General features: G+C 41.9%; 1 protein-coding gene across 3 annotated transcripts in view; it reads right to left on the bottom strand.

The window, feature by feature from the left end:
- The window catches only part of ZMIZ1 (zinc finger MIZ-type containing 1), a 365555-nt gene that overhangs the window by 223055 nt on the left and 116624 nt on the right, over positions 1–25876 (bottom strand). For all 3 annotated transcript variants that reach the window (XM_082308314.1, XM_082308317.1, XM_082308316.1), the window contains exon 3: positions 13926–14008. The gene's annotated coding sequence lies outside the window, so the exon portion shown is untranslated. The remainder of the gene's footprint in view (positions 1–13925; positions 14009–25876) is intronic.

Genomic DNA, 25876 nt, shown 5'->3' with positions numbered 1-25876 from the left:
TTGACATCTCTTGTATCCATGCATTACAAAAAAAAGTTCAGTCATGACTTCAAGGTGATAAGGATTAGAGCATACGTTCAGCATTCATGCCCATTTGTAGCTTTGTAAGTGAGAACACAGTTGAGGACAAGTACAAGGGTTAAATTACACAAGAGCCTTCAGTGTCCTCCTAAAAATCTTAACCAGGTAAGGAACAGGACAGGTTTTTTCCTCCATAATTCATTAGGAAGGATTTATAGAATGGCTTGGCTTATTGCCACAAGACAACCAAGGTGTATGGCCTCAGGAGTCCCAGCAACGCAGACATGGAAAAAGAGGATCAACAGAGACCAGTAAATAGGGAATAATGACAACCTGCACCCAGAGCAGCCTATTCCAGGTATTGATTTCATGTGGCTCTATACTGAAAACACAAGCTAAGGCAGGCCTCTTCCTAAGCAGCAGTTCTCTAGTGACATCTCAGACACTCAAGCATTATCTGAGGTCGCTCATCTCGGTGACTATACTATCTCCCTCTCCTCTCTCCTTTTTGACCCAAAGCCATTTTTTAACTCAACCTTCAGCCTCTCCAGTATGAAGCCTTTGATTCTTTTAGGGGTTTGGGACCACGATGGAGAGGTAGGTACTGTCTGCTGTTCTTTGTGTATGAGTGCTTTTTGCTCTCCCTCTATTACCTCTTTGTCACTCACGTTTATTTACCCACAATTCACTTGTTTCATCTATTTAACAGATCGCTATACCCATATGTTTCTTCCCCTCTTGGCTGGGAGGCCATCGTTTCACAACACAGAAACTTAAGAGAACCATCTACTTCATGAAAATTAATACAGCAGATGTTTCTCCTTTGCAGTAAGTTAGCTTGGTGTAAGTGGTTTTACACCTGCTAAATATAAACACATACGGAGGTATTTAAGGTATTCTGTCATTCACTCCACTTCTAAAGATTGAGAAGTCTCAAGTTCAAGAACATGAAAAGTTTGTTTTGAAGATAGCGTGGCCTTACCACACGCACGTTTTCATAAGACACTTGAAATCACAGACTGTGCCTGTACTTCATGTTTCATAAACATACGTACAGTTTCTACACTTGAGCAATTATTTCACATTTCACACAAAGGGCATTAGAAATACGACACCTGGGCACACACATTTAGCCTGATGCTTCAGGCTGATAATGCACTTTGTGCATGTATGTGTGCATGCACGTTGCCAAAAAAAAAAAAAAAAAAAAAATCAACTGCAAGCTTGCAAAAGTAAGAAAGCAGACATACTGCAAAGTACAGCATCTCCATCAGAGAATGTTACATCTATAAATATTACAATTCTGGTAGCTTGCATAGTACATTCATGTTACAAGTAGTAAATTGGTTTTGCATGTATTTATATCCAAAGAAATAAATTTACCAGCTACAGAAGACACAGGCAAAACCTTCCTAAAAATGCTGGATGTTGCCACAGGTATATTCCTGATCAATATCAAAACTGAATCCAATCCACTGAACTGTTTGCAGAAGTCTAGCTACCTTTATGCAACCAAAGGAGCAAATCTGGTCAATTCCTTGGTTTCGTGTATGAGCCTGTAATGTCACCAGGTTAAGAACCAGAGTAGTTACTGGTTACTCAAAATCTTTGATAAGGCATCATTTGAGACTAATATCTACAATCCTGCACAACACCGTGGAGGAAGGGAATAAACATGGAAATGACACTCCACAGCAGACCCTATTTCTAAAATACCTTCAGTTCATCATTAAGGTTCATTCTGAGCAAAGAATTTTCATTCTGCAAAGAACTGGAAAGTGAACTTGATACCAGTTCAACTTTAGATAAACACTGCTAATACTTAAAGCCCTTTGACAATGGCTATTAAAAGAAAAGTTCTATTTATGCCAGACCTATTACTGAGGTTCCCTACTGAGGAACATAATAATTTGCTGGATGATTACTTTATTGTGTAATTATTCAGACCTTATTATATACACACCATCTCATAAGATAATGTGGATTGTCCTACAATCTTCCTATCTCCCTGACCAGTCCTTACAAGAAGCTAGAGGCACAAGTTGGTTTGACAAGTTTCTGGACTAAAACCATAGCTGGCAATGGTTCAAACTGATTGCATCCAAAAAGTCACAATGAATGCAATGGCCAAGGATAGTGAAGCCTGTACTCCAGATGTTTGCCTTCAATAATAAGCTGGGAGGAAAACAGGCTTTAGCTGTGTACCACCAGTGAGAGCAGCACAATTATTTCGGTTGAGAAAGGCAGATGCTGAATTATCTAAACCTTAGTGCAAGAAAGTGGTGTAGCCTCAGCAAACACATTGAAAATGCAGTACAAGTGGCATAGTAACATTAAGTGCCAGGCTACTGTTTATTTCTAGTGTGCACAGACTACAGTAAATACCCGGTATACAGTATGTATTTGACAAACAACAAAGATCTCTCCCATCCTGAACTTCATGGTATTGCTCGCTGCTGCGCCATGATAACAAGCATGTGTCCCCTATTCAGGAAAGGGAACCCCAGAAGATTTCCAATGTTACTTCATTTAATGATATAGCTGGAATAAAGCTCTCTCCACAAGCTCACAGTCTTATGGGTTCATACATCCTCGAGAGCAAAACTATTACTTTTTGTGCCACATTAGAAAGAAAAATGTGATTTAAATCTATTTTTATCTGTAAGCTTCTGGAGAGCTAGTATACAGATGTACATTTCTTGTACTTGCATATGTAATCAATATTTTACATTTTCTATTTTTACTTTAAAATGACAGCTCATAGGAGTAATTGCTAACTGCACAGATCAGTAGAGACCCACTCTGGAGAGTTCTTTGTCTACGGACGTTTTTCAGGAAAGCCCACTGCCTTTCACTTGAACAAACACCCAAGAGAAACGGCGGGGCAGAACTGGCTTCCTGCTGTACATTTTAAAAAACAAGCTAGTGACAACCAAAGCAACATCAAGATAGCACAGTCCTCAAAATCTCAACTGAAACTTTATCCTCTGTGAAAGTAAGCTATATAAAACCCATGAAAATATTAACATAAAAGCTTAGTCTTTTCTCATGTAAAAAAAGTAAAAGACTGAAGATACCCTATGCCTCTGCTGCTCCTGATGTAACTTAAAATACACTGTGAATAATATTTTAAGTATTGTTATGTACCTCAATGCAGTAGGAACAGAAGACACGCCATACTGGGTTAATCCAGTCATCCATCTAGCTCAGTATTCTGTCTCCAAGGATGACAGCAGAAGATACTATGTAGGCAGGGTACGTCAGCCCAGCCATTATCTGTAGTTTATTGCCTTTACTCCCCAGCATCCACAGTCAGATGTTACTGGGAACATACGCTCCCTTTGGTGTCTGTTCATGAACCTGTTGTCCACAGCCGCATTTAACCTGCTGATCTGCCTCCACAACCTCCTATGGCAGCAGGTCTGCCAAGTAAGGCAATTCTCCCATTCGCATAGCCAATGCTTCTCTACAAATGTGAGTCTTGCACCATTTCCTAATAAGAAGTTACGGCTACTTTTGAAAGAAGACCTGTAAAAATAATTTCCAGTACCCTCAGCACTCCTTTCGAGCACTGGTATGCAGCAGCCAAACACACCTCTTGCCCCTGAGACTCTTCTAAGAATTTCCCGTCACATGGGAACGCAGCAAGAAGAAAACAGGAATCACCATATGGGACTTGGCCCATAGTCTAGGCTAGAGGAAAACAAACTCTTCAAATAAGCAGACTGTTGTTGGGGTTCCCCCCTCAACCGCTATGAGCACAGAAAGGGCACAGCCACGCGTCCTATTCACAAGACGGACGCTCTGCTGGTTGAAAAGTTTAACAACCCCGACCAACCAGCATGTCACCATTGCCATTCTCATCACTGGAAGTCAGACATCACTTCAACTTCACTTGCCCTAACTGAACCTTTTTTTATTATTATTGTTGTTGTTTTTATTTTTTTCCTAAGTGTTCACATCACCCCAAAAGCTGTAGTTAAAACTCAGTGAAGGAACAACCAGGGAAGAGTCGCATGGTAAAATTTACTGCTTATCAGCCAGCTAGGCTGCTTCTGTGATGATTATCTGTTTTTGCAGAAAGAATGATCCAAAGCTACTATTTACATGTTTAAACTAACCCAGCTTAGTTTGTCTCTAATGGTGCACGGAATAATCATGTGAACTATCTAGCTAGCAGATCTGAATGGCAGTAACTTCTGCCAGAGGCAGCAATAAGCTGCTGAGAACGCATGCTTTTCACAGCCTAATATCTCTCTCTAAATTCAACCAGAGCTGTCTGAATGATGAGTACATTTGAAAAGAGGTATCAAAATCATTATGATGGGCCACACACATGGATTTAGAAGGAATTTCTAAGGCACAAAGGGGAGAGAGGTGCCCATCTCCCTTGGTACATTCAATTGCAAGACTGCCCCTGCCTCCTCAGAAGGTTAGCGTTAGGGATCTGCTCTGGAAAACACTCATCTTGGGGCTCAGCATTTTTCATCATTGTGGACACCCACTGACACATGCCACAAAAGCCAAATGCTTGGGTGTATGCTTACCTATCAACTGCTCTGATTCATACAGAAAAAACCCCAACCCTCGGTACACCGTTTTCTCCACTTACAACAGCCATTTGAGCCATCTGTATCTATTACTCCCCTTGCCTTCGATTACGCTTTCAGCATCTGTTGACAGTGCAAGCAGTGCACAGGTGATATAGTGGGCTGAAACAGAGAAGGAACACTGGTGAGTTAGGTGTAATTTTTTTTTTTTAAACCCCTAATCTACATATTTGGAGAGGCAAAGAAACAGAGATTATACGATTCACCCTTGACATTCTGCCAGATAACTTCAATCCTGTAAAATGCCCCCTAATGACCTGAACATAATACCATGGTGTTACAGTGTCATTTAAATACTGCAGGGTTCTTTCACTGGCAGTGCAGTCTGCAGACTTAATATGTAATGTACAGGATTATACTGCCACTAAAATATTACTTAGTGCTGCTGGAATTTCAAATTAATTCTGGGAGCTAAATCACTATTCAACTCTGCCTTTGCGGAGATACATTCCCCTGGTTGTTTTAATAACAGTGATTTCAGAACTAAAAGGTTGGTACTGTCTCTTTGAGGCTTGCTCAAACGGAGAAGTGGCCTCTGAACTGTCAAGCAAATTAATACAGTGATGCATGGATGTTTGTGGCCAAGAAAATAATTTGAGAGAAATGGGCTCAAATATTAAGAGCGCTCATAGTGATGTGGCTGATGAATCATTTTATTATTTCACAACAAAAGAAGATACTAGTCCGGTTCTCTACGTTTATACACATACACACTCATACGTACCCATCCACCACCACGCTCCTCCACAGACAGAAAATTTCTTGACATTTGAGGGGACTAATTTTTGCTGAAGTAAATAACACAACTGTTGGTAACTGATGAAACCAAGCCAGCTGAGGATGTGGCTTTCAAGTCATTCTGAGCTCTAGTTTCCCAAACTTAAATAAACAAACTTCAGCTTTTTACAGCTCTGGGTTTCTTCTTCCTATATAATTCCTGTTACTAGTGAGTATTTTGTACCTTTAAGTAACTATAGCACTTCAACACTAAGATGGGCAGATCCTTAATGCTATATTATAACCAATGTACAAACTGATTTGCTAACATATGCAGCAAGGGAAGACAAAAAAAAGAGGATGGGCTAATCTTAAAGGCAAATTTCTCCCCTCTGAAATTTTGCCCACTTTTAACCTTGTGTTTAGATTAGTGTCTGTTTCCCAGTTAAAATACCAGGCTGCTCACTTCTACAATGAAGGTTCTTAAATCTGGGAAACGTTCCCAAGAAATATTGGGGGGAAAAAAACAAAACAAAAAACCCAAAACAAACAAACAAAAAAACCCCAAACCACACAGCAGTAAATGAGGAACAAGATGGGGCCAAATATAGGGGCTGAAAACAACTTGTGGCAGTGAGTCTACATTTGGAATAATCAATCCTTCGCCTTATTAAAAGTGTTACCTACTTCCTCATTCATTAATATTGTCCTTGTTTACGCTTGCAGCCAGGCCAAAGATTTTCCCCTCCCTCCGAATATAATTTCCTGCTATTGACAGACACGTTCAAGTGCTGGATGTGCGTATGTCTACATGGCATACTGCAGGCAGAGGCGAGCCTTCTTGGCCACCATCCAAGCCAGCTGTAAATGAGCCAGCTCCAAACTGGAAGCTGTGTAAGCACAATTAGCACAGCAGTAAGCCTGATCTAACACATCCTGCCAAGAGACCGAGCTTATTAGCTCGAGCTCAACACAATACTAACGATGGATATGGGGCTTCTGGTTTGGCTCCACACAGAACACAGCCAGCTGAAGATGAGCAGATCAAGCTCGTGTCTGCCCACGAGATACAGCATAGGTACCTGTTCTCTTGGAGTATACCCCTCTACTGCAAGGACTGTTTGTTTCCCTCTATATGAACTCCCAAAATGCTCCAACTGCAAACCAACAGGACCTGAAGGCTGCAAGCAGATGGAGGGGAACACGGGTCTCCAGGTGAGAACTTCAGAGGCAGTATGAGGAAAAAAAGGCACCAGGCAGGTGTTAGGAACCAGGTAGGAGACGGGCACCAGAAATGTCAAAGGTGTGAGGGAAGGGCAGGGCAAAGTACTGCAAGACTCTACAAACTGATAAAGAGCACCCCAGTTCTACCTTCTCAGCTTCTACCAGGTCTAGGGCAATAATGACAAAAAAACCCAAACACGTTACCATATAGCAATGTTAAATGGACTCTGCGCAGGCAGGCATCTGTCCCACCAACCAGTGAAGAATCCACTCCATTTGGTGGACACTGGAACAGTCTGAAAGAGGAACGTGCTCAGAGGAGGAAATCTGGTATCAAACGGGGACCTGAGAAAACAGCATTCCTCTGGTGCCATAGTTTGTATTAAAGGAGCAGAGAGAATCTGGTGGTTGGCAATAGTTTGTAACAGAAACTTACGGATTCAGAGCAAAGTGAGACCAAAATCAAAAGGTAGCAATGCAAATCATCAGCAGGGGAAGCATGTTGTAAGAAGAGCACCTGAAGAGACGAGGAATGTTTACATTTAAAAGGATAGTAATAAAACGGTCATTGCTAAGCTGTGTTAAACAGAAACCAGCCTAGAGAAGTTGGTGAGCTTCTGCTCACCCAGTAAGAGAGCACATGAGCAAGAAGAAATTCCATTAAAGTGCCCCACTCAAAGGCAACAAAAGGAAACACCTTCTTATCCAACATGTAATTATTTTGTTGAGTTCTCTGCCACCAGACTGTTGCTGTGGCAAACATTTAGTATCTTTGAAACGTGGTGTTCATGCCTGTTTTCTTCTTCCTTCCACTCTATTTGTACAGCAGTATTTTTAGTTTTCAGTTGTTTGAGCTTTCCACTGTACGGGACAGGTATAAGCAAGCGAGAGAAGGGACCCCACGGGGCGTTGCAGACACACTCCGCATATTCACATTCTGCAGCTCAGTTAGGTTTATTTTTACTTGTGAGATTTTAGATTATGTTGTGTATATGGAGGCTTTCCAAGATTTGTTAGCTCAAAATCTTTTCTCTGAAAAGCCTTAGTTTGATCCGTGGTGCAGACTATACATTCTCAGCAGAGTACAACTAGTTTAAATACTTGGCCCTGATCATCAGTTCAGGCTATACACCTGCTGGCATTTCACGCAGTATTTCCCGCACTCTGATAACACAGATCTCAGTCATACATATCTTTATGATTCAAGGCAGCATTGGGATCACTGATAGGTGCTTCAAAGGAATTTTTTTCCTCCCTTTTCCCTGTCCTTTCATAAACTTCTAAAAACACGAACAAATCAAACCAGATTAATCATACCAGGTTAAGAGATGGACTTAGCCATAGACAAAAGAAAAACCGAGAGCTGAGATTACACTTGCATTGTTCTTTTGTCTTGAGAAGGAAATAAATTTCTCTTTTCCCACTTGAAGGCCTGAAAGAGAGCTGTGCTATCAGAAATATCAAGGCCTAATAAAATGCGTGAAAAAACAGTTACACCTTGAATTTTCTAACTTCAGTAAGATTAAATAAAGGAATTTAGTTAAATACTGTTCAGTACGAAACATATTTAAAAATCCACAACAGTATTATTATTGCAAATTAATTTAGCCCTATTTAAAATTTGTCAGTCATTTAAAAAAAACATATATAAATCATCAACTGTTAACAGAATGTTCTGAAAAAAGATCTCAACTTATACACGCATATCTAATATATCTAAAATATGTCCAATATATACAATATACATATGCATAAGCTATACAAGTCCAATTAACCATTTAGTCCCTTTCCTTACATAGGCTTTCAATGAAAAGATACAAACTCTTGGCTTATAAAGCAGCTGATCTAAAATACCCCAGAAGAACACGTTTCTAATACTTGGAAGAAAACACTGAGGAGATAAACAAGATTAAGGGGAAAAGGGAGGGTAGAGAAGCAAAATATTTGCCAGTTAGCTACAAATATTTTTGTATTGAGCAAAAATAAATATTCAATCAGCATATTATTGCTTTTGGAAATACTTCTTTGCACAGAGGAATGCAAGCTAGCATCCTTTATAAGGCTGTAAGAATCTTGTCCATATCACCATAAAATAGGTTTAGTACAGGATACAGCAATCTTCCATGCAGTGACATGATAAACAGACTACTTGAATACTGATTCTACTTGGTCTCCCTTCAAAGCAATACTTACTTTTAAAAAAATAAATAATAATAATAAAAAAAAAATCAGAAGCCATCTGTCAAAGGAAGTACCTCAGACTAAAAGGCCTGTCTACACTTGGTATGTGTACATTGCTTTTTGTTTAGACAAAATAAAACCAGGATAAACTGCAATGTGTACGCAGAAGGTTCTTCTATTTTTAACCAATACTGTCCTGCCAGTACCAATTCATCCAGATAGAGAATCCTGCATTAAAAATATAATATATTGCAGTTGCTTTTCACTATGCTGAAGTGATATCTTTCCCAACCACTGTCAAAGGCAATTAAGAACACGAAGCTTTTGAGAACAAGTTTCAACCATGATTCCCGTTGGCCTGCCTAAACAAAGTTTCCGTATAAAGGCTTGGGAAGTCTTAGATGGCAAGGGGCAAAGCCAAATGGCATGAAAAGTATTATTCAGATATACATATTATCATTGCAAAATTAACGGTAAAAAGTCTTTGCACATTCTCATAAAGGCACAGAAGCTGCAAACCAGTGAGATATACTAAGGAACAAGATAAAACACTGGGACATCTCCAAAAAAAGGAAGCTCTCGTACACTACCTCCGCTACCTGAAGAGGTGGGTTTGTGTCCCTTTTTCACCTGAAATTCAAAGTGCTACAGCATTTTACTAAAAAGCACAGCACTGAAGACAACTCAAGTAAGAAGTCACCAACATCTTACTCTGTTGTATTGTATGAGATTTCTTGGGTATTCTTCCACATTTCTATGTGTTCACTTGGGAAAAAAACAAAAACAAAAAAAAACAAGCCACACACAAGCAAATAGATAATGCCCAACTTAAAACACAGTTTGCCTTTGAATCACAGCTTACTTTTACAAAAGATCACTTATAAATACTATAGCACTTGTATTTAATCTGATCATTGAAACAGTGTGTTTTTCCCCACATATAGCAATCCAGTAGCTTCAGGACTACTTTTTAGCTCCATACCATTCCCTCTCAGTCGACCGCTCTAGCTACAGACCAGCAGGTACCACCATTCTAGACTAGACCAATCCAGAAGACTCTGACCAATTATCATAGTATGCGTTTTACGTCACAGGATCCAGGAGTTTTCTACCAACAACCACTGAGGTAAGCAGGGGGAAAAAAGGACTCTCCATTCCCCAGTCCCCACCCCAATACTGACATGACAAGGGGCAGAGCACCCAGAAAACAGTGGGAACCTTACCAATTCAGCTGGCTACCTTCATCTCAAAGCATGCCTCAACTCAGCTTTACAGATTTGAAATTGCAGAAATGCAAACAGAAGCACCCTAGACAGCAATTGCTGTATCCCATCTGCCTACCCCTACAGCACGAGAGCACTTCCAAAATTATCACTACAATCACCTCAACCAGTTCTTCCCATCTTCTTTTTAGACAGGAAGATGTCCCTATTTTCTTTCATCTATTTCTGTCAACAAAGCCAGTTTTGGGAGGGACAATTTCCCTTCCTCAAACCTCCAGCCTTTTATCCTGCTGTGTCTTTGTCTTGTTCTTCCTACCTTAAGACCTTCCTGGCTATTTCATTCATGATTTTGCTCCTCTTCCTTCTTTCTCTTTTTCTGTTATCCAACATTTGTGTTGCTGTGTCCACACAGGTGTGCGGGGAAACCCACAAGAGTCAGACAATATGGCACCCGTGGCAATCAGACATTACATAATTTATTGAAACAAAACATAAGTCTTACTTTATTAAAGTGAATGATGCTACACTTCCACACCAGGAGAAAAATCATTAAATAATTAGTCACACTTAAAGATGGGCTTCAAAAAGTTTGGTAGGGGAGAGGAGGAGCGAGCAAGGAAGCTCTGTCAATGTGCAGAACCCAAGCCCTTGCTCCGTTCCAGATCTACCGAGGCTCCTCGGTATGCCAATTCAGGGCCTGAATTGGGGGGGGTGTGTGTGTGTGTGTGTGTGTGTGTGAATCTACCGTTTCATACTTTAAAGGAAAGCCCTAAGACAAACTATGCTGCCTTTTTGTAACTTCTGATGTAAATAACAAACTGACTCAGCAACAAGCCCATCTTGATACGGTTATAAACCTTCCACTGACCATTCTCTGAGCAGCCTCATGGAATACACAAGCCACTTTGCTGGGGTGATTTTTCATACTGGCAAAGCTGGAACAAGCAGTTCCTACCTCTGGCTGGTTGTTACCAGCTCCCCTTGCACTACCCTCTCCCCACCCCTCCTGGTAGCATTAGGACAGCTTTATGGTACCATGTAGCAAATGGAGTTGGTTAAGCTAAAAATAGTCCATTCATCCTCCCCCTCCCTCCCCATTTTTGCCAGGTTATTTTTAAAACGGATCAGCTCTCTGCCCTTGTTCAACAGGCAGCTCAGCTCAGCTGGAACGGGAAGGGAGTAGGAGGAGGAAAAGGTGCATCTCTGCCAGCCCAGAGGGACTGCAGGGTCTCCTTCAGCCCACCTTGCCACCGAGACACAACACATCCATGACATTACAGACTAACACAGAGGTCCTCGCAATCCCAGTCTGAGCTGGTGTTTGCAAAGTCTCAAAAGGAGCATGTTCTATTCCTACAGTTAGAAAGAAGAGGTTTGCATAATCTTAACCCTCATATCCCAGGAGCCAGAACTAATTCCATGCTTTTCTGATTTGACGTGGGGATTCTACGCCGCCGCAGCAGGACTTAGGAAATGGCTCTTCACTGTAACCTTGTTTGAGTGCTCATCTTCTGTTTGCATTACTCTAGCTTGCAAGATGACAGCTATCAAGTCAGATTACTGAATGCCACTCACAGTGACACATGCCAAAAGTAAACCATTAAGACCGTCTAAACAACGGAGTTAGACTTAATATGTAGGTTGCCAGGTATTATATTAAGTAAGAAAGAATTCTAGACAAATTCAGCAATTAAAACAGTGCCAAATATCTTTTAACTTTTTTCTTTAAAAACCAGATGAATTCTTAAAATTCATTGCACTGATCAGATAAAAACTCTTCTGAATTCCTAAGAAAACCCACACCTAAAGTGTAATGAATTTAGGCTAAAAAAAGGGGCAGGGGGGTGGAATTTCATAATTAAAAAATCATCCTCCTACCCCCCCTGGTTCTTTCTGTGTGTTTATGAAGCCTCCGGAAATACCATGGCAAACATTCCAGCTCTACAGCAGCGAGGCCACGTGACCCAAAGGCACAGCAAGGAACTTCTTTCCCAAGTTTCTTCATGGAACAGAAAACTGATTATTTTTTTTTATTTTTTTTTTTTTTTAAACCAGGATCCAAGTCTAGGGAAATCTCCAAGAAATTTTCAGGAACACAGCGTGGTTTTTGGTGTGGTTGGGTTCTTTTTGTTTGGTGTTTGTTTTTTTTTTTTTTTTTTTTTTTTTTTTTTTTAAATGATTTGCTGCATTTCTATGCCTGCACACGTTATTTTTATAATAAAAGACCAAAGTCTTCAGGGGGCATAAAAGACAGTATACTCTTTAAGGCACCACTAAAAACTATTTGCAATGTCCTCTAAATGTCCTATTAGAGTTACAATCAGTACTATTGTATGTCTTAATATAGCCAAGATCTTTTCCCGGCGAAAATTACGGCTCAGTTAAAGCTTCTCCTCCTTCTAGTCTTCCAGTATGATTTCAGTTAAAACTATTAATGAAAGGACTTATGCACAAGCTTTGCTAAACATTATGAAAAAGTACTCAAAAATGTGAACTTGAATAACAACCTTCCATTTTTACAAACAATCACGTGTAAGTACTTGGAAATAATCGTTTAAAATGTAGGAGTATGGATGAATCATAATGTAATAGTTGAGTATCAGTTGAAATTCGTGTTTTGTCTTAAAACAAAATAGAAGAAAGCATCACCATAGAAAAAGGAACACAGTCCTGCAGCACAAAAGCACAGCAAATGGCAGGCACACACCACTAACTTGCCTTTGTAGCCATGTCAGAAATGCTTCTAATTATCAGAGGTAAGAGAGGGATGGCATTTCTGCTGGAAGCAAGTTTTACACTTTAGTCTTTCCTCTCCCCTCTCTTTCAGCCTATAAATATTAGTCTTACACATTTTTCTCCCGTACAGCTCTTGAAAAGGTTGAGTTTTTCAAGTCTGAGAGCAGACAGAAATGTTCATCAAGAAATGCCTTCAGGTCAACTGTCTGCAGCTCATCAAAGTGCAGCACTGAAAATACGGATGAGGGGGAGGAGGATTATATGAGCATGGTAGAGCAGATTAAAAAAAAAAAATAATCTATGTTCTGATGATCATTAACTTTTTTTCCTTTTGGAAATGGGTTCAGTTATCATCCATGCACCCTTGGTGGTGATGGGCACAAGGGTACCAACTCCTCCCCCCCTAATTTCAGCTGCATTCAAAACAACTACAAACACATGAAAGTGTCTTTAACGCTATTTCCCAATATAAGGAAATGCCACAGGGATATGACAAGGAGTGACAGTGGAGATGACCCACATAACAGTGTAAGGAAAGGCAGCTGGTCCACAAGAAAATTAAGATGTAGACCAAATTCTTGAGAAGCTCTGAGCTACACTGGAAATGAGGCAAAGATGAGATTACCTATAGCTTTATAAAATACTTAAAATATAAAAAATAAAAAACACAAAGCAAAGCAAAAGCAACAACAGAACAAGTTTGCAAAGATTATTCTTCTTAAGGGGGGGAAGCAACAGAAACCCTGGAGTGCCCACTCTGCGTTTTGTTTTGTGTTTTTTGTTTTTTTTTTTTTAATTCTGTACAAGAGCTGGACATGAGCTATTGAACACATTATTGAAACTACTGTTCATTTCTACTCAGGGATTTCTACTTTGTTTATTATAAATGCACATTTATTGGCAGCAAGTAGAACATATTATTGCTCTGTTTTATAGCTCGAATGGCTCATGCAAAGAGTAATTTGTTTGCATTCTGTATCGGGATCAATAGTGTACCAGGGATAGCCCGAGGAATGTTTATGCTGAGGGCTTTGCTTGCAGTGTTTTGTTGTTGCAATCAATTGACCAAACAGGACCGCTTCTTAAAACAACAAATAAACTTTGATAGTGACCAGATCGGCCGTTAAAGCATAAAACACAATGCAGCATCTGGAAAAAAAACTGAAGGCCCACAAGTGTTTTTACCATCTGATAGTCCATAAAGCTTTCCTACCTGAGTATTTCCCACTGGCCTTTCTTCCTCTCGGTAGCTGGGGACTGTTTCCTCAACACCCTCACATAACAAGATCCATTTTCCTGCAATAAAAATACAGACACATCACGCTTCTGTTCTCCTGCATAACACCGCAGCATTTGAAGCAGCTCACTGAACAGACCTGAAATGAATGAAGAGCATTTAGTAGTCCCAGGACCAAGCCTGGAGGACCAGATCTGAGGCTGGGTTGGGGTTCCAGCCCAGCTCCGCCACCCCCAAACTTTCGAGACTCACTGCAGCGGTTTAAGTCTTACAGGTTTTCTTGCCTGTAACAATGAGATGAGGAAAAGATAATAAGAATCCTGTTGAGGTTTATATCACAATTTCCTGAGCCAAATGGTACTTTTTTTTCCAGTTAAAGGTCATGCTGAAGTCTCTTTTATTCTGTTTATAAAGGGTACTCGCTGACTGTTGTGAGCTAAGTGCCATTAAAAAAATAAACCAACCCCCAAACTCTGCTTAAGCAAATATGCCAAAATACCTCAAAACCACTGTCCTGCCTGTAGCAAAACAAAGCAAGTTTATGGATTACGTTGGCACAGCACTGTGACTTCTAGGAAATGCTTTTTAATTATAAAGAAAGACTGCAAAGGGAGACAGGGGAATGTTTACGGGCAGAATGTATTTTGTTACATGCTGTTTCAGCAGGCAGACAAGGTGTCCTTACAGCCTTATACTACGAGGCTCCAAAACTCAGCAAATATTGAAGAAAGGAACATGACGACTACATTTTGCTTCTCTCTTGACTAACTTCCAAATAACTTTCATGAAAAAGATTCTTCCATCAAACATGAAAAAGCAAGTATTACAGAAAAAAATACGGCACGCAATTTGCGGCCAGTCCACGTTCCTCCCCAAGGACCAGCTATGGGAGCAGACGCTTCCGTAACAACTCATATGATACCAAAGTCACAGGTGACTTAAAAACTGCAGAAGAAAAACCCTCAAGTTATTTGTAATAACTCATTAGTCGCATTCAGTATTTGTTTTGCCGTCGTATTTATCCTGTTCACTGATAATTCACAAAGAATAAAAACATGTCTGAAAACCATGTTAGAAACAGTCATCCCACCCCGACACGTACAGTGCCACCAAGTGGGAAAGCTGCTGGTTTTCTTGTCTCACAACAAATGGCAATTTTAGAGGAGTTACATATTGACAGGCACCCTGGGTGAATGACTGGCTTTTAAGGCCTCATTGAACTGTGAATGTTTTCCTCCAGAACATATTTATTCTCATCCAGAAGTTTTCCCCAGTGCTTTTGTTCTGCTTATGCAAGCCAGGAAAAACATGTTAATTGATTCAGATTTAGTATGTGTTAACATGACTTCCTCAGCTAATGCAGACTGGGTCTTTAATGAAGCCAGAATTAGTTATTTATCCAACTTCTAAGTTTATTCCTCCAAAGGATAAACTTTTGTTCTGTCTGCTCCAGGAGCTGGGTACCATTCCAGGTGCGACAGGATAGGAATTTTGAAAATCAGGCTGTAGCATTTCTTCGGCAGCTTAAACTTTATCTCTCACTTCTCTCTCCCGGACGCTTGCTTCCAAGCCTGCATTTGTGCAGCTCCACGGTTAGCTGGATCAGGGGAACTAATTTCCTTCAGCATGCTGTCTCATAACAGCTGTGCCAACACAACACAGGGAACAGGCACAGGGCAGGAGCGATCAGCCGTGATGGCAGAGGGTAGCACAGAGGCTGCTTAAACCAGCTTAAACTGCACTGCTGCAACACATGAAGCCAACGCTTCGCTCCTCTCCTCTGTGCTTTAGTTCTGCCCATCTGTAAAACTCGCACCACAGTTCCTACTTTGTTTTATAAAGCAGCTCTTAAAAGGGCTATCCCATTAACATTTCTGTGAATTCACATTACAGACCACCCACCCCTTTCGCAAATCAGGTCCAAGCTTATTCTAAGGGTACTGGCACTGTCCCCACCAGCATCTGCTCCCTGGTTTCACCACGCAACCTGCTCAGGGGCTGTACCATCTCCCCCACCGCCACCCCAGCCTGTTCCCGTGCCCTCACGCCAGCCCCAGCTCTGCCAGTGCACTTCACAGGGTTTTGCTTGGAACTGGAATCAGTTTCTAAAAATAAAATTAGCTTTTTATTAAAGCCTGATCCATTCTCTCCTCCCGTTTCTAGGAAGATTCCCCAAAACAGTCTCACTGGCAGTTTGGGAGTAGTGGGCTACACTTGAAAATGGGAACAGATGGGTGGGGAAGAGGAGACAACTGGAAACACCTGAAACCCAGCATCAGCCACCCTTCCCAAGTGTGAAACCATGGCCTCGCTGTGGCACAACCTCCACCCTTTTCACGTTCGTACCCGGTTCACGTCCCGTGACGCAGCTGCACGAGCGGACACTGGAAAGCACCGAGTCCTTCCCGCGAGTCCCCACGGGTGCCCGATAAGGGAGCTGCCGGGTGTGGATCGGGGAAGAGCGAGGAAGGGAACCGGCAGCGCTCGGGCCAGTAAATATTTCCTGCTCTTCCAGATCCAGCAGAGGGAGCACAAAAACGCAGGTTTTTTTGGCCAAATGCTTTTTTGGCTACGAACTGCTAGATGCTTGAAATCCCAGGGACGTGTTAGATTATTTCTATAGTAATGCATGTGTGGTGTGTTACAAGCCCATAATAGACAAACGCCCTTGCTCTGACTAGATTACACCGTAAAAATCGATACAGTGAAGGAGACGACCAACACAAGCAGGAAAGTTGAAAGCAGAAGTTGAGAGGAGGAAGGAGAGGCAACAGAGCAGAGCTGCCAACTCTGGCGATTTTACCATGTCTCCTGCAATACTAGGAATTTTTCCTAAAGCCAGGTCTCCAAAGTCTCATCATTACAGAAAAATTTCAGCTTTCTGATTTTTGTTTGTTTGTTTTAAAGGATGTATCTCTAGGCTTCCACAAAAGCAAAGCTGTAAAGGTGATTAAGGTGAACCCCAAAGACTCAAAAACTGGAAAAGAAGTATAAGAACGCCCCAAATTTGTTGTCTGTACGTCGTGGGCAAAACAATCTCAACTCAGGGAATTTTACTTAATTTTACTTTACCTATTGACAATTAATGCACTTTTAAATTACTGTTTCAGGAGTTGAAGAAAAAAAAGGAGACTAAGCAGTTCAGCAGACACTGAGAGAAGCTCTTTTCCTCCCCCTTCCCAGGGCTCAACTTCAGTTGAACACCTTTTCTCCCCCCGCTTTCCTAGTCTAACTTCCCTTGTTTCCACAATGCCTTACAACCCGTCCATCCCAACACCATTGGCAAGACAACAGGCAGCACAGCAGTTGTGTGCGCAATAGTTTCTGTCTGCTCCTCCTCGCTTCTCATGTGTCCTTACTCTTCTCCTTGCTGCTTCACTCAATTTCCCCTGTCCCAGCCTGGCCTTCTCCTCCACTGCTCCCAGTCCCCCACGGACATCCTCGCTCTGGCCTGGGGTGGCCGCAGTCCCTCAGGGGTGCCCTCACTCCAGTCTGGGGCAGCCGTGGTCCCTCGGGGGCATCCCTGAGGGCAGCTCAGGGGATGTCCCCCACCCCTGCAGCCCCTGCCACCAAACCCAGCAATTTAGGCCCAATATACCACACAGTTTCAACATTTTTCTTTTAACGTGGCGCTCTGGTTCTTAGTGATTTTGCCAAGATAAATCAATGGAAAAGGTCAATATACATAAGGGAAACACCCATAGCAAACTGTGCAAGTCTTAAAATTAAAGCTTATAAGAAACACTGAAGGGGAACTGGAAGAAATCCAACAGAGAAGCAGCACAGAGTTCATCTTTAGGCCTCCTAAGTCTCAGCTGTATCACTGCAATGGACTTGGGTCAAGCACAAACAACTTTCCCTGCTTTCTCATCACGCCCTGGTCCCACCTGGTGGCCACCAGCTTTTAGAGACTGAACTATTATAGATCTTCCTGAATTATTATAGATCTTCCTAGAGCCCCATGCCTCTTCCTCAGCCTTATCCTCTGAGGAAAGCAAGAGGGACCACCCCAGGGTAACTCACTATCTACACCTCAGCAGTCAGCCTGGTGCTGGACTTAAATAACTGTAAATAAATAACATTCTAAGGGTAACCAAGAGCAAAACCTTCAGTTTCCATACACAAGATACCACTTGGCCTCTACATACCCAAACAAAAATGAAGAGATAACGGATACAAAACACACAGAAATTCTTGGAAAACAGAAATACTGCAAAGACACAGACAGTTAAGCACATTGCACAATCTTCTTATGGAAATACATAAGGCAGGTGCACTTCAGGGTGTTTTTCTACTTTCACAAGTTATTTCCAAGTTCCAGCATTATTCTCCTTGAACTGCAGAATATGTTCAAACACAAAATTCCTGTAAAACCACAGTGTGTCAGCAACCCCAACTTCTGATTTATCCAAGGCTGTAACTGGGTCATAAGTGAAGAACACAAAGCGCTGCACTTCCTAAATAAGCTTACTGGTCAACAAAAGTACTTCTGCTATATGGGAGAATTTACAAATTTCTATAGAGTGGTTAAATATTATATGCAGTCTTTGTTAGGTATCATAGCCCTCTATCAACTCCGGAGTTTTTAGAAACTTGGGCTTTTTTGAAATTCTAAAGCAACTGAAAATCAACACTGAGCATATTACTGATGAGCATGGGATGCCATCCTCTGCCGAACAAGGGGTAGTCTGCTAGTTTTATATGAGAGAGAAGCATAAAATGTTGCTAAAGTAAGCAATGCAAAATAGGCAGGGGGTTGGGGGGGGGGGGGGGGGGAAGAGAGAGAGAAAGAAAGAGAGACTAAGCTCAAAGCAGGTTGGTGTGCTCCTTTCCTGGAGAGAGACAGGGTAAGGAAGGAGAGTAAAGTTCGGAAGAAAAGATCTGGGGGGATAGAAGCAAAAGGAAGAGGGACAGAGGGACTCTAGCTTCAAACTGACAACTTTCAACTTTGCTTACACCTAGACTTGGTTGTCAATAATCCTTAATAAAACAAAAAACAAAAAGCACACAAACACATCACGCTAAAACGCAGCAGCCACATGGCTGTAAAACACCAGCATCCATCTGATGGAACAGAAAGGATGAACATTGCTTCCAAACACAAGCAGCAGAAAGCCACGAAAGTGGCCACGCTGCACTGAACCCCCCCCCCACTGCACTGAAACCCCCCGTGTCCCTCGCCTGGCACCACCGACCACATCCTCCTGCCTGCCCAGAGGCGCTCTGCCTGCCTGCCCCGGTGAGCCCTGGCGTCAGCCCCCTGCCTGCGTCCCACCGGGGCTCCCCGTGCCCCCAAAGTCCCAGGCAAACCCCTGGCCAGCATTCCTGCACTACAGCATTTCTTCCCAATACAGTTTGTTCCCAAAACAGGAGCAGGTTCTCGCAGGGCGGATCACAGAGGGCTGCGATGGCAAAGCTCGCTGTGCTGAACGCCGCAGCCGCTTAGACATGCCATCAAACCTGTGGTTGCTGTATCACGTTGTTACTGCAACCAGTCCTCCTGGGAGACTTTTCAGGCTCACCCTGTTAGCCAGAATGCTACCAGGGTAGAGCAAAATAAGGAAGAATCGCAGCAATAAGTATTTTAGTTTTTGCTTGGGTTTTTTTCCCCTATTTTTCACTGGGGTAAAAGCAAAAGTTTTGTTTCTTCAGTCACCAATTCCTCAATTAGTTTTCCCAATCTTAAACAAAAATTTACCTTCAATTTTTTTCTCTGCATAAACAGAAATTAAATCCATCTCAAAATTGTATTTCACATTATTTAAAAAAAAACAAACAACAACAACAAAACATAACTTGGAGAACACTTTTTCTCAGATGTTGGAAGCCATTAAGTTGTTAATTGCCTCACTTTGAGATGGAAAGGAATGCTGGGGTGGTGTCATACCCTACATATATAAGACCTAAGAGCAGCAGTAAGTGATAGCATGATCTTCAGTTTATAACAACAAAATCCTTTGATTCTCCCAACTTGTTGCACAAAAATTCCACTACCCGAAGAACCACTTTTCCAATCTGTGTCTCTCTTCCATGCCACATGCGAACTTAAGACGGGCCCAGCGCGCCTAAAGCCACCAGGCCAACATTGCTGTTGTCCATGTCTCTGCTCTCCTGCCACAACCCTGGAAACCCTCAAGTTCACGGGGCAGCGCTGCCCCCCACCTCCCTCCCAGCCTCACACCCCAGATTTCAGGGGCTGCACACGAGTCAGTAGGCTGGCTCAGGAGATCCAGCACCAGGAAGGAGGAAGGGGCCTAAGCAGGAACAGGGAAATAGGACTGGGAGGACAGGCACTTCAGTGCATCTTTGTGAAGACAGACGCCACAGCTTTGCTGTGAAAGAGTAACCTGACGCAGGTGGCTTCGGCCTGAGTTGAAATAAGGAGGATTCGGTGTACCTACTCCGCGCAAGGGAGTCAGCCCAGCGGAGCTCTGCGCCCCCCCCCAGCCAGGCTGCTTCCCCTCCAGCGCCCGCTCTGGCCTAACAGCGCCGCAGCCAGCAACAGCAAAAATCAGCCCAGGGCAGATGAATCCAAAACAATTAAAGTCTGCAACTTGTTATCGTTTCACAAGCGACCATCGCAGTAACAGCTCCTACGTAGTCCGCAGCAGACAGTAGCATATTAGACTGCATCTGTTTATAGCGGAGGACTGAGTTGCCAGCTCACAGGCGTAGCGTAACGAGCACTATTAACCTTGGCTTAAACTGAGCCATTGTTCTGGAAATTGGACATCTCTTGTAAAATCCCATTATTAGAGACCATTTGCCATCTATTTCCGTAGCAACTTTTTTAGTTTGTTCTGTTCTATTTCAGAAAAATTTTCCCCTTCCCTTTTCCTTATATCCTATTGTACTTACAGAGCGTTAAACAATAACCCACTCAAGCACAGCCATGGAAGTGGTGTGAAGGAACAAAGGCTGCTTCTGGCACAGCCAGTGCATCTGACTCTCCCTACGTACAGCTGCCTGCATATCCTCCGCACATTTGCAGAGCACCAGAAGCTACTGATTTCCCTCTGCTTCTGCGGTGTGTTGGATACAACATAAACTGTAGGCAGGAGGAGTCTACTAAAATTATACTTGAAGCACTGACTTGAAGTATCGGTGCAGGTGAGTAGCAAGCAAGTTCTGCAGCTAATCTTGCTAAAGGAAAAGGTAGGAGAAGGCTGATCTGAAAAGAAAGCAGTATGCATGAACAAGATGAATGTAAAAAAAAAAAATCTCACTCTGGGGAGGCGGTGCAGTGGAAGCAGAGTGTCTCAGGCTCTGCTGAAGAAGATTATTGCCACATCTAGCAGTTAGCACCCACCCAAGTAGTGTGCCATGAACTTAATTCTCAAACGAGACTAGCAGAACAGCGAGACAGGATTAGACATGCTTGTTTTTAACCATTCATTTCTCTCTGGTGGAATACTATCAGCACAGCATTGGCATCAAAATTACTACCCTTCAAAATGTGCAGAGCACATTTTTAACTTTACATGTGGCAGTTATGTCATACGGGGTTATTTATTTTTTAATTTAAAGTGGTAAAACATATTTAATCTGTTTTGAGAAAAGAACAAATTGATTCAGTGAGCAGTTCAAGGCTCTCCCTGGAGACATCAACCACACTCAGCAATCTGGATATAAGTTGAGACTTCACTAGAATCTTTTTAATTGTAGGTCATAAGAAATGTCAAGATATAAAACACCAAGGAATACTAAAAATTAAGCCATCATCTCTGAGACTAACAAATGTCTTATAATTGGCAGTAGAATATTTTTTTAAATCTTTATGGCATTAGCACTTAAGCACAGTAGCAGAGCAAACGGCTTAGAGCTGCATATAAAGCATGCACATTTTTTGGCAGGGGGGAGACCCTCAAAATCTACATTAAGGGAAAAATATAGGGGTGAAAGAAACTTAAAAGACTACATTTGTGATGGTGGTGGTGTATCTTTTCCACTTTGTTTCATTACACTAAACATCTTTTGTTTATAAACAAGAAGTTTTGTTTCATCTTGGTCAGAAAAGGTTCTTCACTAATACAGTATGAAAGAAACAGGGTTACATATACAGCAATACACATATGCAGAAAGGGAGCACAAAAGTGAGGAAAGATGTTTTTTAAAGAAAACTTTAAAAAAAAAACAAAGACAAAACAACACACACACACACACACAAACCCACAAAGACTAAAACACTTTCACAGCGTTGTGCCTAGGTTTTATAAGGAAAACCTCTTCATTTCTTCTTAGCTAAAAAGTACTTTTTAAACATTTTTTTCATGTTGAAAGTACCCCTGACTTCTGCCCTGTAGTTTTGAGCTGGATCCCCCATTTACTAAAACCCTTTTGTAGAACTTAGCTGAAATCCAAAAAATTCTCCTTTGTCCACTTGCCTCAAATAACGATAACAAAAGAGGGCACTGACCTTAGCAGCAGAAAGCAAAAACCCCTCCAGTTAAACTTCTTAAAACACAGGAAGTTAAAAATTAGGTGCATTCATTTTCAAAACCAAAGAATAGTATCCAAGAGCTCTTATTAAAGTATCTAAAGAAAACATATATAACCCATCTTCTCCCACATTCTCCCATCTGAAATAAAGTTTAAAGGTCAGCAATGTGAAATCAGGGGCAGATTTTTTACCATCCCTGCCTAATAACCTTTTAAATTTGATCAATATACAAATTTCCATTCCTGCCATTATCTTCCACTCATGGGAGTGGAGACAAGAAGGGTATTTCCCCCTTTTAGTTAAATCAGAATGGAACTCACCAGTAAAGAGGTATTTGAACAGAAAGCAGTTCAAGTGATGTGCTAAAGACCCACGTGTGTGGAAGGGGAAAAAAAAAAAAAAAAAGTAATTTTAACATCCTATATTGCTGCCAGTCAACTCTAATTAAAAATTACAAACACTAATTTCATTGGGTTTAGCCACTGTCCCTGGCAGGCGTGCCAAAACCTATGGATGAACACGTATCTCTCTAAATGTGAAGCTAGGCATTTCATGCAAGTTCAAATCTATCCACTGCCAAGTCCTTTTTCTTGACCGCCTTCACATCAGCTCACTGAATACTACCATACTCTAACCACCTTCTTCTGTAAGATTAAAAGCCGTGTACATGTGCATACATGCAAGCCTACATCTGCACATGGTGTAACACGGGGGCTGTCGCCTGGTTTGCCTGTGTGAGCGGTGCCGTCATGCCAGGGAAGCAAGCGGCAGGAAAGCTGCAACACCATGACCCAGGTAAGATGCAGGCAAACAATTCTACAGATCCAAGCCTTTAATGCAAATTAATGTCACAGAAATAAAAGCACCAAAAGGAATAATTGCACAGATGCCTCAGAGGAAGAGTCATATCTTGGGATTTAATAGCTAGAAGCAGTTCCCCCCTTCTCCTCCTCCTCCATCTCCCCCCCCCCCACCCCCATCTTCCCTGTAAGTCATTTGGTCACAGCAGATGAGCACTCCTTGCTGTCTATCACACAAGCCGTTACACAAGCACTCCCAAACTGGTAGCCCTGGATCCTGGTTTTCTGGTCCCCGGAGGGCTGCAGGGCAGGGTCCAGGGCCTCCCATCATGCCAAGCCCTGCCAGGCTGCCCACGCTGAAACTCGAGGCCATCGGCAGCTCCAAGAGGCAGCCAAGGGCAGGCAATGTTGCACAATTTGTGTTCTGTGTGGACATCTGAGCTGGAAAGACACAGTCATTTCAAAACAAGCTGAAGTTTGCCTCGGGATCTTCTAAGTTTTACTGCAGGCTGTTCTTAAACTCTTCCACTGATAGCATTTGTAAAACTCGGATTAATTTTCTGTGACACTGAAAGAGGGGGGGAGAGACCCTAAACAAAACCCCAGCTCTGCCTCACTGACTTCAGTCCTTACATCCACATGAACATCCACTTGCTTCTCTCCTGTCCTCAAAAGCCCTTTCTCTCCAACACACCAAATGCTTTTAACCCATATTAAAGCCACTAGCATCCAGCCCCCGCTCCGAACAGGCACTGCTGTGGCAAAGCCACCACTCTAAGAGGTGAGCCCTGGAAAATCTTGCTCAGACACTTTGAGATGTGGCTGCTACTGACCATCTGCCATGTCCCTCTGAGGGAGAGGAGGCTCCCCGCAGCGGAGCTGGCCGGGGGGCTCGTATCCGCACCTCCGCTTGACATGCGCATGGGGTAGTTTGGTCAAGGAAAGTGCATTTTCGTTAAGAAAGTGGACAGAGAGTTTCAACGACTGAGGCAGAAGCAAACATTGCCTTCTGGCAGCAACTCTCTGGGGGTGGGATGGACATCTGAGGAGGGGTGAATTAGAGAGAGAACAGCTGTTTGCTCAGTGAATGAGTCACAGGACTCAGCTATTAATTCTTCCTCCCAGGAGAATATGCCCCCATGCCAGCCCACCCACCATCCTATAAAACAAACAAACATATAATGGAGGTCAGGGAGGGGGAGCTCAGCAAGAGGAAAGGAATAAAGGGGAAAAAATACCCAAGCATTTAATATTTACATAGGAATGAAATGTTTCATTAATTACATACAGAATCAATTTGCAGCTATTTTCCTTAAATTTCTCAGTCAAACCCACAGATTTGAAGCACTTTGAACTGTGCTGCGCCAGTAATTGTAGATGAATATTTTAGATCAGTCTTGAATCACTGTACCGCACACACCAAATGAACTAATAAGCTGCTCATGTGTGGACTACTAATGTATTTTCTTTCTTTCCTAGACAGATGGAGTGCAGTCTAAAATCAGTTGAATTGGCTACTGGGAATCTTCTGAAAGGCTTAGAAAAATCTTTAGTTCTACTGTTTTATTAAAAATACCACTCAATAGCCTGCATGCATTAAAAAGGAGCCAAGAAGATGCAGAAAAACCCAAACAAGTTTACAAAGATACAAAGGAAGAGTTGGATGTTTCACAGGACTACAGCAACCTCCAGAGAGCGACAACGAAGAGTGCGTTGTGAAATGTTATTACAGGACTATCAAAAAGATGGACGTCCTTGCCATCTATATGATATTTATCACAATACATCCACTTAGGGGCAGTCATTTTAAATCACATATAATGGCATATCAGTTCTGTAATCTCACAGATGTGTTCTAGTTTACAGAAGCATCTGTTGAGTCATCAGGACATCAGAACAGTTAATTGCACTTTGGGGATGCTTTCAGAGATTAAAAGTTCCTTTATTTCAAGCAAATTTTAAGAGTCCTCATAGATTTTAAAAATTAACATATGCACCCACACTCCAGCGAAATTAATGTATGAAATGTAAAGAATAACTTCCTTGAGGGATTATCTCTTTTCTTCTGCCTCCTGTACACCCTGCCTCACAGTGTGCTCAGCAGTGTAGAACAGAAAAAAAAAATACACAACTTGAATCACACCTAATTCTGAAATATAAACTAAGACGTGGCCTACACTGGCTGGACAACAAAGGCAGAAGAAGCTGTCTTCAGTCAAGAACTTTTAAAAAATATGTAACAGCTGAAAACTTCTAGAAGATGTCTGCCATCTCTTTTTGGCAAAATGCTTATAATTATATTTCAGAAGCTTTTCTTACTGTTTATTCTAAAAGAAATGCTGTACAGGCTGTATCTTTCACCACCACAAGAGTACGAGACAAGCCAGGAGAACCACCCATAAGATGAAACATGGGTTGAATGACATTAAGCCATCCCCCCACCTGAAATTGTACCAATTGCTTCTTATGTGCAGCTAGGGACTGGAGACAAGCAATCTCCATTCACACACCTAATTATCCAAATATTTAAATTAAAAAGATAAAAAAACCTTGTGGAAGCCTCCTATGAGTTTTCAACACGTGAGCAGACTACATTTTTCCCATGCTTCCAACCTGAATTTCCTTGCAACCTTCTGGCCTTCATAACAGTAGGAGGATTAAGAAAACGTATTTCTTAGGAAGAAGGA

The sequence above is a fragment of the Platalea leucorodia genome (assembly GCF_965183815.1).
Source record: "Platalea leucorodia genome assembly, chromosome: 4".
Taxonomy (NCBI): Eukaryota; Metazoa; Chordata; class Aves; order Pelecaniformes; family Threskiornithidae; genus Platalea; species Platalea leucorodia.
The sequence above is the reverse complement of the archived record's forward strand: the minus strand, read 5'-3'. Positions and strand labels throughout refer to the sequence as shown.